The sequence below is a fragment of the Diabrotica undecimpunctata genome, chromosome 7 (assembly GCF_040954645.1).
Source record: "Diabrotica undecimpunctata isolate CICGRU chromosome 7, icDiaUnde3, whole genome shotgun sequence".
In the NCBI taxonomy this organism is placed as follows: domain Eukaryota; kingdom Metazoa; phylum Arthropoda; class Insecta; order Coleoptera; family Chrysomelidae; genus Diabrotica; species Diabrotica undecimpunctata.
The window spans coordinates 112350292-112368133 of NC_092809.1; the positions used below are offsets into that span (position 1 = coordinate 112350292).

The 17842-nt window shown below is 32.8% G+C and overlaps 1 protein-coding gene across 1 annotated transcript in view; it reads left to right on the forward strand.

Moving 5' to 3' along the window:
• Positions 1-6078: 6078 nt before the first annotated feature.
• LOC140446600 (uncharacterized) overlaps positions 6079-17842 on the forward strand; it is a 204139-nt gene continuing 192375 nt past the window's right edge. Inside the window, exon 1 of the mRNA XM_072539171.1 lies at positions 6079-6318. The gene's annotated coding sequence lies outside the window, so the exon portion shown is untranslated. The remainder of the gene's footprint in view (positions 6319-17842) is intronic.

Consider the following 17842-nt stretch of genomic DNA (forward strand, 5'->3'; position numbering starts at 1 on the left):
CCATACTTTGATCTCAAAAACCTAATTAAAGACCACTGTATGAACATATGGCAAGACTACTGGAAAGTAGCATTTATCTGGGTACCGACGAATCTAGGAATAGCTGGAAATGAGAAAGTGGACAACCTAGCAAACACAAGTCGAATAAACTCACAATACACAACCAAATCAAGAAATTACCCATACTTTGATCTCAAAAACCTAATTAAAGACCACTGTATGAACATATGGCAAGACTACTGGAAAGATTCAGGAACCAAACTATATGAGATTTATCCCCTTGTGAAGACCATCTTGAATAATCCATCCAATAGAAGGTACCAAGTAATAACTAACCGACTAAGAATTGAACATGCTGCACTGACCCATAAATTCTTAATCAACAAAGAATCTTCTTCAACCTGCAGAAAATGTTCTCTCTCATTGACGGTGATGCATATTCTGATTGACTGCCAGTACCACGAAGAAACAAGAAGAAAATATGGAATCTCTTCTTCTTCACGTGCCATCTCCGCGACGGAGGTTGGCAATCATCATGGCTATTCTGATCTTAGATGGAAGATGACATCAAAACCACTTTAACCATAAACACTGACCATATAATAAATTATTTAAAAGATTTACGTTTATATACATCTATTTAATTATTTAATGTAAATAAAATGAACTCTTGTGTACGTTACTCCACTAATAACCCTGCGTGGTTGATGTGAATTATATGTTTTTTCCAAATAAAAAAAAAATCCATATTAAAAACATACCCAAATAGTTTTTTATTTTTACTTGATAAAAAATATGTTTTTAACATACACCAAAAATGTTTATTGTATTTCGACATTTACCGGTGAATGTTAGAAAATATGGTATTTAACCAATAATTCGAACATATGCCAAGCGACTTGGGGACATGCACTGGTGTATCTCGACATTTACTGGATTTAGGACTTTCACAGTAACATATACATATATAAAGGTGGTGTAATTTCCTAAAAAAGATAAAATTCGATTAAGGAAATATAGGTTAGGAACAAGATAAGAGTCATGAAGGAGGCCTACGTCTAGTTCTGGATGCCTGACACATCGCGACGGCAAGAGAGACACAAATATACAAAGAGGGAGAGAGAGCATATGAAACTGGGTCTTATGAAGCAGTTAGTCAACCACTCTTTCCTTACCTACGTTTCTCTACATGGTTTTTGTTTAGGTAAGTAAAGTACTGTATGTGCTAAGAATAAATTTTTATGCCAAAATTAGAGCAAATAATATTTCAACACAATAAAAATTATACTAATAAAATTTAATTAAAATTTCACACCGCGTTTATTACAAAAGCTTTATTTAACATTATCATTTTCTGATAAGATAAAATAGAACAAAATCTTTTTAATTTGTGATTTCTCTACAGTCTACACTCGTGTTGTTATCAACTAAGTAAGTAAAGCTTTTATTAATGTCTGTGTGAGATTTAATTAGTCTATTTATCACAGTTTATAACCTTTTATTACAAATTCGCACTATATGTATTTAGTTTTAACTATCGAAAATTTTTATTACATACAGTACTTATTTAATGTACATATGTTAAAATTATAATAGTCCAATAACACGTATTATTTGATCTCTAAAAATAATACGAAAAAAACTGAATTTTTTTATGAATGTCAGTTTTGGGACCCAAAAAAAGATGCAAAAAAGTTTGTCATCCCTATATCCAGGCTTTTTTTTTCTAAAACTTCTCCTCGTAGGTGAAGGGAAACGGGAGACATCAATTTACCAAGAATATGTACGCTGCGCCGTAGAAAAAAATGTTTCAAACAAAAATAGTAGCTAAGATAACATTGAACAAACATTTTACTTAAAAATTTCGTAGGAAGAGCCGTTCTCTCGGAAACAACGCTTAAAGCGACCGGTGATTTTTAAATGTCAATTACGCACCCGAAATTAACGTGTTAAATAAACTTTGTATTAAGTCGACGGTAAAAATTCAATATATTTTGATCATAGTGTCCTATCGACAAAAATTAAAATGCGTTTTAAAGGAGCGAAGCTTTCGTATGCAATATTTGCCTTTTGCAATTTTTAGACAGTTTAAAGCAAATTGTGACTTATTCCCAATATTAATAGTAGATTGCATTAAGATGTCACAAGAAAATAGCTTCAAAACAAAATTCAAAGTCTAATTCCTACAATTAATTTAGGATAAAATAATGTGATTGTTGATTGTTGAAAACTGCTTTAATGTAAATACTCCAGTCGTCAGAGACGAAAATGCCATTTAACCTCTAAAAATCCTTCAAACAAGCTGAATTTTTCAGAGAATGTCAATTTTAGGAAGACAAAAAAGATGCAAAACTTTTACCACTTTTACCCTCGGGTTTTCCCCCATAACACCCCTCGTAGAGGGAGGAAAACAGAAAAAAATCTATTTACCAAGAATTTGTACACCATAAAAAATATTTTAAATAAAAAGTATAGCTAAGATAATTTTGAACAAAAATGTTTATTAAATTTTGTGTAGAATGAACCGGTTTCTCAGCTCGACAAATTTGTATCAGCTCGACGGTAAAAATTCGATATCTTTTGATCTGACTGTCCGATCGACAAAAATCAACATGCGTTTTAAAGGTAAAAAGTGCAGCTTTCGTATACAAGTTTTGTATTTTGCCACAAATAACCTTAATTTTTATAAACGTGTTAAATAAACAAACATGACGCGATTTTTGCCATTTTTTATTATTCTCATCAGATTAATACAAATTATTTCTTTCATTGACCGGCCCTTATTTAGTTTTAATTATTAGAGTCTAATCTTCAAAACCTATAGTATGACATTTCAGTTTTGAGTTTTAGCAACAAATGTAAGGCATTGGAAATATGCTTAAAAAACGCTAAATTTAAACTTTTAAATTACAAACAATTTGAAACGTTTAAAACTACTCTTTTTGAAAAATCGGTAAGATAGTTTCGAAACAAATTTTCTTTTTCATTTTATTCGGATCTACTCTGTATGAGTACGAGAAACAAATTCGTTAGGATTTCTGCTTAGATGAATAGACATGTCGTGGAATGCAAATTTTAGATTCCCCATGTCTCTATTACCATCTTTATCATCGTTTGGCCATGCCTTGCAATTTTTAGAAGGCTCCAGATTAAAGCAGAAATCTGAATTTGTTTCGAAACTATCTTACCGATTTTTCTATCAGATGTCGCTATTGCGTCCATAACGAAGCCATGTTATTGTTGCTTCTAATAAGACAGAGAAGATTATTTTTCACGTTAAGAACGGCTATGAATAACTATTCTGAGGAGACTTATTAAGTCGAAATACGTATCAATAAATACATAGACGCTTTGAACGTGAAATCAAATCTTTTCTGTCTTTTTCATTTTTTTCATTTTGCTCTATTTGAATTACACTAGTATATTTTTCAAAAGTACTTATCTTCTTTTGTTTCTTCTTCTACGGCAATACAGCCCAAATTGAGCCTTGGTCCTTTTTATTTTTTGCCTCCACCCTTGCTTGTCTGTGGCTGATCTTCTCCATACACGAACTCCTAAAAGGGCTTGTGCGTCGCTGTTTACTGTGTCTTCCCAGTGCTTTCTTGGCTTTCCAACCGGTCTCTTTTCCTGCGTTCTAGCATTCAGTACTCTTTTTGGTAGCCTATCCTCTACCATTCTTATCACATGTCCGGTCTTTGTATTCTAATGAAGTCTGACAGTGGTGCTTCCTTATAAAGTTGATAAAGCTCGTTGTTGTATCGACTTCTAAAGATTCCCTTTTCCCTCAAAGGTCCTAGTATTCTTTTCAATACTTTCCTTTCGAATGTGTCGAGTTTGCTTTTGGATGTTTCTTTCAGGACCCATGCTTCACTGCCATAGCATGCTAATCGTCAAATTAATTTTTTATAGATTCTCATCTTTGTATTTCGGTGGACATTTTTAGATCGAAATATATGGGAGAGAGCAAAATAAGCTCTGTTTGCCTGAATTATTCTCTTCCGTATTTCTCCATCTTCTGATTCGTCGGCATATATTTCTACTCCCAGGTATGTAAACTTTCCACCCGTTTCAATGTGATCTTCATGTATAATGTTTTGTGGGATTATATTTATTCTCGTCTGTATCATTTGTTTTTTCTGTATCATTCTTTCTTTCTTTCATCATTTCTTTTTTCCAGACCTAGCCTTTTGTTTGCGTTTTAAATTCTGCATATGTTTCCTGTGCTTCTGTTCATGTTCTACCCATTATATTAGTACCATCGGCATAAGCGGCCAGTTGAACCGTTCGGTTGGTCAGTAGGTTTCCTCGTCCAGTTTGCATTTGCCTAACCGCATACTCCAGTACCAGGTTAAACAAAGTTGGGGCCAGCCATCTCCCTGCTTTAATCCCTGAAAAATTTTGAAAAAGTCTGTCCTATGGTTTTTTATTCGTACACATGCCTGAGTTTCATCCATTGTGACTTTAATGAGTCTAATTAGCTTGTGCGGTATTGCAAATTCAGTCAATATATTGTAGAGTTTGTTCCTTTTGACTGAGTCGTATGCCTGTTTGAAGTCTACAAACACGTTGTGAAGATCAATGTCATGTTCCCATGATTTACTCAAGATCTGTTTGACTGTAAATATTTGGTCCAGTGTCGATCTTCCCCGTCGGAAGCCCGTCTGATACTCTCCAATAATATTTTCTGCTAGTGGTTGGAGCCACTGGTTTATAATATACGTGAGGACTTTATATTCTGTACATAGTAGAGAAATTCCACGGTAGTTTTTTGCACTGGACTTCGTCTCCTTTTTTGTAGATCGGGCATACTATACTTTTTTTCCAGTCGTCAGGTATTTTCTCTTCTTGCCATATGTCTTTGATGAGCGCATGTATGTGACTTGCTAGGTGGTCGCCACTTACCTTATACAATTCTGCTGGTATTTCGTCAACTCCCGGGGCTTTATTGTTTTTCTGGGTCTTAATAGCTTCGACAACTTCCTCTATGGTTGTAGCTTCTACTCCATTCTCTACTTTATTCCTATTCTACATAGTTCGTACCCATTTCATTTTTTATGTCTACTTGTGTACTAAGTAGGGTCTGAAAATAATGCTTCCAGGTTTCTGTGACTTTCTGTGGGTTACTGATTATTTGCCCACTTTCATCTTTACATATAATTGTTTGATGTTTATACCCTCTTTTTAACTTTTTTTGGGTATTCGTAAGCCCCCCTAATTTCGTTGTTTTTGAAATTTTCTTCCATTTTTTTATTTGTCCATTTTCATAGGCTCTTTTTTATTTCTACATATCTTGTCTGCTTTCCGTCTTGCGACTTCAAATGATGTTCGTCTTTCCCTTGTTCTTTTTGTTATATACATTTTGTGTGCTTCATTTCTCTCCTCCTTCGTTGCTTGTCTGCACTCGTCAACAAACCATGCTCCACTTCTCGCCTTTTTCTTGTTTCCCAGGGTGGACACTGCCGCTATCAGTACTACTGTTTTGATATTATTTCATTTGCCTTTTAAGGAGTGCAGTTTCAGTGCAATTTTTTCGGTTCATTCATTCTACACAAAAACTGCTAATAAACTGCTAAAATTATCTAAGCAACATTTTTTATTTAAAACAATTCTGGGTAAATCAATTTTTTTGCGTTTTTACTTCACTACGAGAAGATTTTAGGGGAAAGCCAGGAGAAAAAGTAGTAAACATTTTTGCAGTTTTTTTGGGGTCCCAAATTTAATATTTTCGGCAAAATTTAGCTCGTTCGTATGATTTTTAGGGGTCAAATCTCTGACGACTGGACTAAAACTAAATAACGAAGAATTTATATATAATTTATATAATAAAAGTTACTGCCATAACTACCGTCATTATTTGATGGTTTGAGCATATGAAAATATAAAAAATCGGATCTCTATGATTTTTTACATCGATTGTAGATGATTCTCTTGACAAGATGTATTACTTTATTGACGATCAAGTAGTTACTACAATTATATGGAATCTCAATACTTTCAATAAAATAGGTAAAAATGTGTTAATGATATAACACTCAATTATACCAATTGTACAGTAATTTTGATGAATACTTAGACAGCTTGAAAAAGGTGTCCACAAAAAGTGCTAAAACAGTACGCCATACTAAACGAGCTGGCCCTGTAGTACAGGTAAAAGAAGACTCAAAACTATTATCAAAACCGGACGAGTTTTTTATAAATGAAAATAATAAAAGACACCTAATTGATTACTTTATTCAAAAATTTTAAACATCTGGTATTGGTCTTATACAGTCACAAGAATATGGAGATGTGTTTATAGTGAAAACGGCCTCAGAAAAGGTAAGCAATGCAAATCATGTTGTAATAATTGTCCAAGATATAATCTTCTCATTATACTGTTATTTTTTAGTAGTATAAAAGTATTACTTTTATACTATTTTACTATATAGATTTTACTAAACAATATTTCACTATATTTTAAAAATCTACCGTTCAGTATTACTTTTAACAACAAAAGATGTTTTAAACGGCGCTGACGATTTGTAGCTGTAGACGCAGTTGACGCTATTTTTATCTTTGTCAGCAAAATTATGTTTAATTATGTTAATGGTAAATCGACTGTTCGGTAAACTAACGGTTTCATTTTTACGTATTTCGGAATACTTTTGTTTAACTGTTAAAATACAACGATAATCCAGAAATATAATATCTGAGAAATGTGCTCTACTCGTTTTAGAGTAGAACCTCGATAAGTTAAAGTCCAAGGGAAAAACCAAATATTTTAAGTTATAAAAATAGAGCTTTTAAGTTATCAAGGCTCTATGTTGAGATGAATTAATATAGGTAAGAAGTTCAATAAAATATGTATAGGCATTTATTATACACTACATTACTACATACACTACATTAATTTATTATGCAAGTTATATAAAGTTAAAGCAACAATTAAAGGTATAGTCTACTAAAAAAAATCTGTGATTTTCTTTTGTTTTAAACAATTGATAGTTTCGAAATCGATTTGATTTTCAACGATAAATAGAGAAGAGAATACGTTATCTTTTATGTTGCTACACTGCTCTATAAATGATCGTACAGTCGTTGTAGTACTTTTTTCTTCGATGATTGATACGTTCGTAGATAAAGTTTGTGGGCTGTCGTTAAATTCATCGTCTTTATTACTTTCAATGCAGTTGTTAACTGATTCTAATACTTCTTCCTCTGTTAACGTCCTTGCTGTGACTACTTTATCATCGCAAGTAACGAAGTCGTCAAAAGTAATCTTTAACCCAGACATGTGGTTATTCCAATCTTCAGGTACATTATTATCTTCCTCTTATCAATGATTTCTTCAGGTTCTGAAGAAAAACCACAGGTTCTAAATCAGTTTTCACTGTGAGGATTGTTATGTTTCGCCATACTTTGTCCACCATCCTCATTGCTTGAAGAACATTGATAGAACAAATCGTATTTGCTCCATATCAGCTATCATTCTTCTAACAACTTCTTTTTTGTATAGTGTTTTAAAATTTTGAATTATACCCTGATCCAAATGTTGAAGTTGTGATGTGTTTGGTGGAAGAAATTATACTTTGATTGCCTTTAATGGTGGTATGTCCCCGTGTGCTGTGCAGTTGTCGATGAACAGAATAATTTTTTTATCTGAAGTTACCATTTACTTATCTATATTAATCAGCCATTTTTTAAAAAGTTCTGCTGTAATCCATGCTTTTTTATTGGCTTCGTAATCTATGGGCAGTGATTTTAAGCCTGCAAAACACCGAGGTTTTTTTGACTTACCTATGATTGAAGGTTTCAGTTTTTCTGAGCCCAGAGAATTTACACAAAGCAGAATCGTAAGTCATTCCTTGCTGTATTTTCCTCCATGACATTTTTCATTTTGAATATTAATGTCTTGTCGGGAAGACATTTAAAAAATAGACCCGTTTCGTCAGCAATAAAAACATTATTGGAATCATAATTATTATTCACTAAATTATGCATTTCATATTTCCATTCTTGGCAGACTGATTTGCTTACGCTCGTACTTTTGCCGCACAATTTTTCATGTGTTTTTCTTTCATTGATGTGGAAGAAATTTTCTTCCACTTCAATGAAGGAAAAGTCTAACCGTTTCTTGAAATTATCTAACCAGCCATTGCTGGCTTTAAAATTATCGATTTTTAATGAATTAGCGAACTCTACAGTTTTTTCTTTCGGTATGGGTCTGCTGATACTGATGTTTTTGTTTCGACACTGTTTTAACCACGTAAACAAGCACTGTTAAAAATTAGGGAATTCAGCAATTTTTCGTTTTTTATATTGAAGATTGTCTCCTGGTTCTTGTTTTTTCGATAGTTCAGCTTTTTTTTAATGATAATTGATATTGTACTCTCATGTATTCCAAACTGAGCCGCAACTTCTTTTGTTTTCGAATCCATTTTTCACTACTTCTATAGCTTTTAATTTATCAGCATATGCAGCGTATCAGCGTTGTTAATTTTCTTTTTGAACTAATTTTAAGTTATCACGCAGTACGTAATGGTGGGTACACATATGCGAGCCGAACTGTTTGCGAACTGCTCGTGAGCTGTTCGCGAAGAGTTCGTCTAAAATATGTTTATGTTCAGGCTATCCAATACCCTAACTATCTAATAACAAACCAAGAATTAATTTACTTCGTTATTCTAAACATTTCGGTATTTTGTTTACATTATCTGTTATTAATTTCTCTCGCTACTTAGATAAGCCGCGCTCGTTCAGCAATTTTGTTTAACAGAATGATATCATCGTACACTTGGCAGAAACAATTTATAGACACAATTTATAGTTCTGCGAACATTCTTTGTGTTCGTCCCAAAAACCGACATGCTGTGGTTCCTGACGAGCAACGAACGAACAGCTCGCTAGCGGTTCGTCCCGTCGTACAAATTAACGAATATAGCGTTTACAAACGGTTCGCGAACAGTTCTGCTCGCATATGTGTACCCGCCTTTAAGCGATGTTTCTAGGACAGTGATCAAAAACTTATGATACAGTAAGCTGTTGTCCTAATCCTAACCGCCACCGCAAATACAGCTTTTAAGAGATTCCAAGAAGAAAACAATAGAATGTTATATAGTTTACATTAAGTGAACACGTGTAAACAATCAATATGACCAAAAGCACGTTATTTCGAAATGACTCATTGGCAAACAATTTTATGTTATAGAGGTTATGGAAACATCTCTTTAAGTTGCTGAGGGTCAATACATCTCTGGTCAATACTGAGATTATTAATTTCGGTTATAGAGGTTGTGTATTTTAATTTGTAGAGGTTTTGGGTTCCGATGGGAAGGGAACATATAATTTTTTGAAGTTATAGAGGTTTTTAAGTTATTGAGGTTTGAGTTATCGAGGTTCTACTGTATATGACGTAGGTTATAGCTCGGGGAAATAAGAATTCTTCCGGGATTGTGACAAATTATAGGCCTATATAAAGAAAACATATATGTCTTTTTTTTAATTATTAAACAGTTAGTGTAAAAAATGCCATTTTTTCGATATTTTTCTTACCACTGAAAAGCTTAATATTTGAGGAAAAATTACAAAACTTTTTCTTTCAAAACATAAAAAATGCTGTAAAATAACGATTCTAAAAGTTGTAAAATTATTTTGTTGCTTCAAAAACTGCAAAATAAGGCAAAAACGTTATTTGTTTATAACTATTGTAAAAAATCAACCTATATTTTAGATCGATTCATCAATTAGTTTAAAAGTTTTGTTTACTTTGAGACTTTTTTTACAATAACATTAGTCAGAAAGTAATGAAAATAGGGTAATTCTACGCATACCAAATAAAAGTTTAAGAGCTAAATGTCAATATATATCAAAAAAAGTGAAAAAACATTTGTACAATGCAAAATCCTTTCGCAAAATTACGGTTATTTTGTATTTCTAACCATTTAGCATTTTTAAACTATTGCTAAAGACTAAAGTCTTTTTTTATATTCGAAAAGCTGACATTTTTACAGGAATTTAAAAAAAAGTTAATTTTTTTTTAATCACAGTTAATTTGTTTATTACAATTAGGGAAAGCAAATTGTCGGCATTAAAAAGAAAAAGGTTCGTAGTTTTTGTACAGAAAGATGTACAAACATTGCACATTAACAGGATCCTCTGTGAATTTTCAAAAATATGGTTTAAATTAAGACTAGTAGTATTGTGTAGAGAGGTAACCCACTTATCTTCTTCTTCTTCTTCTTCGTCTAGCCATTCACGTCCACATCTGAACATAAGCCTCTTCAAGTCTTCCTTTCCATTGTTTTTTATTGTACGCTACTTGTAGCCAATTTTTCCCGGCAGTCTTTTTCAGATCATCTGTCCATCTCATAGGAGGTCTGCCTCTGGGTCTTTTGTGTTGGTATGGTCTCCAGGTTAAAATTGATCTGTGCCATTTGTTTAGATCGCTCCTAGCTACATGTCCAGCGTATTCCCATTTCAACTTTAATGATTTTTGCACCACATCGGTGACTTTGGTTTTCTGTCTTATCCATGTGTTTGTTTTCTTGTCCTTAAGTGATATACCTAGCATTGCTCTTTCCATCGCGTGTTGAGTGACTCTAAGTATATTCATATTCTTTTTTGTGATTGTCCACGTTTGTGGCGCATAAGTTAATATCGGAATAATGCATGCATCAAAAACTTTAGATCTAAGATGTAATTGAATTTGTTGATTTCTGAGTATATAGTTCAGTTTACCGAATGCTGCCCAAGCTAACTTTCTTCTTCTTTTTATTTCTTCAGTTTGAATTTCCCTATTTAGTATTATTTTTTGTCCTAAGTATATATATTCTTCAACTTTTTCTATAACTTTATCGTTTATTATTGTCACGGTGTCTTCGGAGTGCATGACTTTTGTTTTGTTTAAATTCATTTTCAGTCCCATTTTAGAAGATTCGGTATGTAGTTCTAAAAGCATGGTTTGCATTTCTTGTAGGTCAGTAGCTATCAGGATTATGTCATCTGCAAATCGTAGATTACTGAGGTAGCGGCCATTGATGTTTATTCCCTTATATTTCCAATTTAGGTTTTTAAAAACGTCCTCCAAAACTAAGGTGAACAGTTTGGGTGATAAAGTATCTCCCTGTTTGACTCCCCTGTTTAATGGTACAGGGTTCGTGTGTTCATTTTCATTTAGGTAGTATGTAGCTGTAGCTTGGTTCATAGTTTCTTTTATTAAGTTAATATATCTGCTGTCTATTCTACAATTTTGCATTGCGTTTATTACGGCCGTGTGTTCTATGGCATCGAAAGCTTTTTCGTAGTCTACAAATGCTAGGAAAACTGGAAACTTGTATTCGTTACATTTTTCTATTAATATTTTTGTGGTTAACAGGTGATCGGAAGTTGAATAGCCTTTTCTAAAACCTGCCTGTTCATATGGTTGGTATTCGTCTAATTTCCTTGTTAGTCGAGTAGTTATGACTTTGGTGAGTATTTTAAACAGGTGTGACAGTAGGCTGATGGGTCTGTAGTTTTCCAATTTTCGACATGGAAATTGGAAAATTGGAAAACACTTATCTATGCGTTCAAAAAATGAAAACGCATCTTCAAACTATGTACTTACTACAATTTTTTATATCTCTGGATCTATTCAAAGGATTTTGATCATTCTTTTTTAATTTTGTATGTACTTTTTGCGTACATTATAAACATGTATTTCGTTTATAAATTAATTAACTCATAAACGTACCATTCCATCAAGTTACGCAACCATGAGATTCTTCTCCTTTCTACACTTCTCTTGCCCTGGATTTTCCCTTGTATAATTAATTGAAGTATGTTGTATCTTTCATTACGCATAACATGCCCCAGGTATTGCAGGTTTCGTGTCTTGATGGTTTCCAATATTTCCATTCTTTTGTTGACTCTTCTTATGACTTCGTTGTTTGTTACATGCTCGGTCCATGATATCATCAGGATATTTCTATACACCCACAGTTCGAATGCTTCCAACTTTTTAGTAGTCGGCGCATTAAGTGTCCATTCTTCTATCCCGCAAAGTAGAGTCGAGAAAATATAACACCTTGCCAGTCTAACTCTCAAGTCTAATTTCAGTTCTCTTGCACAAAGTACTTTTCTCATTTTATTTAAGTTTGTACGTGCTTTCTCTATTCAAACTTTGATTTCTTTGGAGTAATCGTTTGTGTGATTAATTATTGTGCCAAGATAATTGTAGTTTTCAACTTGTTCTAAAGTTTTACCGTTAATTGTCAGGCATTCATCATTATTTTGGGTTTTTGATATCCTCATAAATTTAGTTTTTTTGATGTTTATTGATAATCCCTATTCTTCTCCATACTCTTGTTCATTAGCTTTTGGAGGTCTTGGAGGTTGTCTGCTATTATGATAGTATCGTCAGCATATTTAATATTGTTAATTGGTGTTTCATTAACCTTTATTCCTGCTGTTTCTCCCTCAAGGGCTCTTTTCATAATTTCTTCAGAGTATGCATTTAATAGTAGTGGTGACAATACACACCCCTGTCGCACTCCTCTTTTAATTTCGAACTCTTCTGATGTTTGTCTTTAATTCGAAGATCATTGTACTGTAATTGTTTTACTTTAAGGACGTCCATTAGCTCTTTGTGGTGGACTTTATCGAAAGCCTTGTTGTAATCTATGAAACAGACGTACATATCTTGGTTCACATCCAAGCATCTCTGGATTAGTACGTTGAATGCAAAGAAAGCTTCACGGGTACCTGCGCCTCTACGAAATCCAAATTGGGGTTCTTCAATATCCATATCAAGTATTTGGTAAATGCGTTTATAGATGATCTTCAAAAACATTTTAAGTGTGTGAGACATCAGACTTATGATGCGGTGTTAAGGTTGAATGTTGAGGTCAACCATTCATTGGGTATGTGATACGACTGATAAATATCATTAAAGAACTTTAAGAGGACATCCATGTACTCGTTTTCTATTATTTTAAGGATATCAATAGGCAGTTGATCTGGCCCCGGGCTTTTTCCGTTTCTGGTGTTCTTTAGTACATACAATATTTCTTCCTTTGTAATTTGTATACTTGTTTCTCTGTCCTTGAAAGATATGTTTTATAGGTTTCCTCTTTCGTCGTCGAAGAGCTCTTCCATATATTCTTTCTATCGTTTTAGCTTTTCGTCAGTCGTTATCATAGTATTTCCATTTGATCAAAAAAAGTTGTGTTGTTGTTTCTTTTTTGCAGCCCTGCCATTTCTTTAACCTTTTTATGTAGGTTGAATAGGTCGTATTTGTTCTGAAGATCTTCTATCTCTTTACATTTTTCCTTATACACTTTCCTTAATAAATTTTCTTTAATAAATAATTGAATATTACTTAGTTTTAGGTAGTAAACTTTAGTTTTAGGTAGTTTAATACGCTATTACATATGTTTACATTGCTATATAAGGAAATAACACTTAATGCCATAGCCCTATAATGACCGTGGTTTAAATCCCCACCAGGAAGAAATTTTTTGTTTTTTTTTTTTAAAAATATGTTGATCCCTTTAATTTTTTTCAATCTTGCAAGTTTTTAAAAATTTTTAAAAAGTTTAAAAAAATTAAGTTTTAAAAAATTTTGACATCATTTTCTAACTTATATTATATATATATATATACATATATATATATATATATATATATATATATATATATATATATATATATATATATATATATATATATATATATATATATACAGTAAAACCTCCCTTAACCGAAACCTCGTTTAACCGAAAAGGCTGAGTTTCAATAATTTCGTCAATAAAAAGTAAATTTTTATCGCAAAACGTAAACAATTCCATTAATTTCACTCACTGATTGATGCCTATGTGTGTTGGGAAATCAAAAAAATCAGGAGCTCTAAAAGATATTTTCGAAAAAGCACTTCCAGCTTTTTATAGAGGCCAAAAAAGCTCATGGCAGTCGACCACTTTATTTTCAGAATGGTTCTAAAATGAATTCGTCCCAAGTGTAAAATCCTTTTTAAAGTCAAAAATTCTTCCCATCAAAGCATTGTTGCTTGTTGACAATGCGATACCTCACCCTCAAAATCTACAAAATGGTGACAATTGTCAGATTTTTGCCAGCGAATGTCACGAGCTTAAGTCAGCTGTTAGACCAGGGAGTAATAGAGACATTCAACAGACATTATAGAGGAACATTCTTAGGACATCTGTTATCACAGAAGACAAATGAATCCAAAAGTGTTGATTCTCAAATCTTTAACAATGAAACATGTTTATTGGTATGCTGAGTCGTGGACCAAGATCAAATCTTCAAATGCTGGAACAAACTTTTTGATAGGATTTTGATTGAATATCCTGAAGAAGAAAATGGTAAAGAAACGACAGAAAAAATTAAAATTTTAATAAAACATTTTGCCGGGATGTGAAGAAATTAACCAAGAAGAGATACGTGAGTGGTAAGCAGCCGATGACTCAGAAAGTGAATTCATCGACCAGGACATTATTGATATGGTTCTTCATTCAGACAACCTGAGCGTATCAGACGACGAAGATGACGACCCAACAGACAACAGGCAGCACGAGACAGCCGACTCGCGCTGCCTTCAATGATTTTCAATGCCATAGAGGTAAGAACTTTGTTAGCTTAGCTTAGCTTTGTTAGGCTTAATTAGTTAGGGACACGACTATGTTTTTAATTTTTGTTGTCTTTGCACAAAGTTTTATCCTTTTCAGATTGCTTTACGTTTTGTCGAACAATCGAATGAGGCAAACTCATGACGTTCTGCAAATGAACGATGGAGAGATATAGCTGCAAAACATCGTTGTCAAACAAAAACGCAAAAGAAAATAGAAGATTTCTTTAAAAAAGCATGTTAAACTTGTTCATTTTTCTTAATTTTATTACTTTATTCTGTATTTACTTATTAGAAAACATTACGAAATCAACTCATAGTATTTTTCAATACTAATACTTTGACCAAGAATACTATAATAAACAATTTTATTTTTAACCGAAATTCTTGTTATCCGAAACGGCCTCCCCCCCAAATATTTCGGTTAACGGAGGTTTTACTGTATATATATATATATATATATATATATATATATATATATATATAATATATATATATATATATATATATATATATATATATATAATATATATATATATATATATATATATATATATATAGATATAGAGAAAGATTTCCGCGGTTAGTACAATTAAACCTAAAGTTAAGATTAATACTGTTACCAAAATTAATATTAAACTTCCGGGTTTAACCGCGTCGATTTTTCGACATACTATCTAATGTCTTCTTAGGGCTTCCGAGATCTGTCTCCCGAGCCCATAGACACTACTACACTGATCAATAATCAATGCATTACTGCTACGGGGGACAGCGGACGGTTCATTTATACCGTCGATGGTGACGTGATTTGGGTGGAGGCTGGCTGGGGGTTAGAGTGGAGATTGGCGCTGGGATTGACGCGGGGGTCGGCGCGAAAGTTTTTGACGGCAGGATTTTGATTGGAGGAGCGTTATTTTCTTTATGATAGGTCCCCATGTCGAAGGTAACTCGACGGCTCCACTCGTTGAAGGACTTTTGATCACTAAGCGAAGAGTAATTTAAACGATTATGGACTTTTGATATATAGTGCTACAAAAGAATGAAGAAGATATGACCGAGTAGACGAAGAATTTTCTGGTTCTGTAATTTTAGAAAATAATATTTACTATTCACTACTGAACTATTTAAAACAGCAGCAAATAGACTGAAAATATCCGTGTTAATCGTCAACATCCATATGGTTATCTTAAGAAGAAGAAAATATACCTACTTGTGTTTAAAATATGAGAAATTTTTTCTTAAAAATGTCAGTAGATTCAAATGATTTCATTTGGTAACAAAACTTCTTTGATCAAAATACCAAAAGTATTTTTAATCCGATGATATAAACAGTGCAAATATTAATAAAGATAAAAATCATGAAGATCTAATATTGTACAAACAAAGACACAAAAATACCTTAATGTGGTGCATCATAATTGTACGTCATATCTTTATTAAACTAATAAGGGGAAGCTACATTGTAAAATGTTATAAAATGGCTCAGAATATGTTTCATGTATGTAAATAAGATCATTTCTAATAGAACTAACAGCACTTGAAATTATTCAGATTGTGTTTATTAGTACATATAGTAATTAGGCCTGATTCTAAGGTTTTGAGCGTCCTGGGCAAAACAAAATTTGCCGCTCTTTTATACAAGAATATACATATTTACTGCAAAATAAAAAAATAGTATAAAAAGGATAAAAAATTAAAATTACACATGTTGCACACAATGTCGCAAATTTCATAATTTGCTTCAAAGCATTTTTTACACTTACACCTACTAGTTAGAAAACATTTAAAAATTATAAAAAATTATACATATAAGTACAAGCCATAATACAAATTGAACACATTTATTAAATTTGATAGTAAAACCATTATTAGTTAAAAAAAAACAAAATTCAAATAAACGTTAGTTTTTATGGGAGAAAAACGATGAAGCTTCACAGATTTAGTGGAAAGAAGGAGTGCCTTAGACGTTATTTTTTCCACTTTTATAAAATTAAAGGCTTTTATAGTATTACAGTCATCCTAAACATTTTAATAACATTACGAATTTATAGGTTGTAACACTAATTCAATAATTGTATTTGTTTGTTTTTTTTTCTCTGCCTGATTATTATGTTCTTTTGCTGCCTTTTGCGCTGCTTTGACTACTTTTATTTTATTTTGAAGTCTTTTAACTGATTTTTTGATTGCAATTTTTTTAATAGTTTGGTATAATGTATTTTTGTATAATAAATTTAACAAAAAATATTGGGTCCTTTCCCCACAAAACTTAGCCAACTTTGTCAAATCACGATATTTCTCAATAAATAGTGGTATCAAACTGATAAACTAATACCTCTTAACAAATAGTAGACGAATCTCCATGGCACTGTTATTAGAAAATAGTTTTCCTATTATATTGACAAACCCCATGTACCATTGTATGTAACCCTATAATACACCAGCCTTGGGTGCTGCACCGATATTTTTAGTTCTCTTATTAGTATACATAGATGGAAACGGACACTTCTGTTTATATAGCGAAATATGTTCGTCCCAAGATCGAAAATCTTTATGAGATACTTTTTTAACATCACGGTTGAGGTTTCATACGGGATGTTCTTATAGCCTCGATCCAATCACTTGGGTGTTCTGTTCTTGATTTTTGGTCCATACCAAAATCCTTATCGCGCTCTGAGTACGAATGTCCCTGAATCAGGAATGTTATAAGAATATCTTAGAGCCTTTTTCCAGAATGAGTCACATGATGTAGAAAGTGGAACATAGTATAATTTTTATTTTGTCCTCCACATGAATCTGTAAATATTTTTTAACTTTAAATCATCAGCATTGGTGCTACAGCCCTATAAAAGAGCCTCGACCTTCCCAAGTCTATTATGCCAGTCAGTTCTATCCATTGCCAACTGTTGCCAGTTTGCTGCGCCTATTTGTCTACCATCCTAATCTACACCATCCCTCCATCTGAGTTTTGGCCTACCTCTACTTCTACTTCCCACAGGTTGTGACATAAGGATTCTTCTAGGAGGGTTGTTCTGCTCTGATCTTACCAGATGTCCTGCCCATCTTAGTCTTCCTATTTTTATAAAGGATACTACGTTTTTACCACCAAATATATGTTTATATCTGTGATATATCTCGTAGTTGTACCTCCTTCTCTAAACACCATTTTCACAGATTCCACCGAATATTCTTCTCAGGATCCTTCGTTCAAATATAAGCAGGAGATTTTCATCTGCCTTGGAA